The sequence below is a fragment of the Echinops telfairi genome, unplaced genomic scaffold (genome assembly GCF_000313985.2).
Source record: "Echinops telfairi isolate 266 unplaced genomic scaffold, ASM31398v2 ScPeMD7_30;HRSCAF=105, whole genome shotgun sequence".
Taxonomy (NCBI): Eukaryota; Metazoa; Chordata; class Mammalia; order Afrosoricida; family Tenrecidae; genus Echinops; species Echinops telfairi.
Genome location: NW_022103927.1, coordinates 2,794,290 through 2,795,115, shown reverse-complemented (window position 1 = coordinate 2,795,115; position 826 = coordinate 2,794,290).

Below are 826 nucleotides of genomic sequence, written 5' to 3'. Positions count from 1 at the left end.
TCCTCTAGTCCCTTTGAACCAGGTCCAAGCTTGTCAGTGGCAAGGCTCAACCCATCTCTTGATTGATGCATTTCTCTCACTTTCACTCAAGAAGTGGATCCAGCTGGTCACCTAGCAAGCATTTCATCCTGCCCACAGGCTCCCTTTAACAATTCAGTCCTATAGTAGAGAGTTCCTTCCATTTTCTACATTATTCCAGCCTTAGGCACAAGCCACTAGTTTGAAATACAAAAGGCAGAGTTCCTCCCCCACCCCCCAATTTTTCAACAGCCCCCTGTGCAAAACTCTTCACCCTTGAATGTCTTGAACACTCAAGCCACTGGGTGGGGCTTATCTTTTTAGAACCTTCTTTGCAGTCTTGTCCTGAATCCATTTGAATTTCAATTTAATGGCTGAAGGCAAGTAGTCTTACAAACCCTCTATTCTTACTTGCCCTAAATCATTTCTATCAATCATTATAACAATGATTGAAGAAATGGCAGAAGAAAACAGTATAAACCTAGTAGAGTCAGATCCTAAGCTCAATCTTAAGACAATCAAATGCTATCTTTATCTAAACTTACCCTATGTGGTCTTAGACCTCTGTCTGCATTGCCTCAAGCCAGGGCAGGACCTTCTGCCAGCCATTTTGACTTCAGTGAGCCATTTTCACTAAACAAATGGGTCTCAGAGCAATTCAAGGGGCGATTTTGCCACTTGAGCTCAAAATTTGCATTTATCACAATTCTTTCCACCATTTCAGACAGGATTAACCAAAGACAATTTCTAGAAATCAAAACTGAAAATTCTCATATCCTTTCCAGAAAGCAACCCAGTAAACTGTATG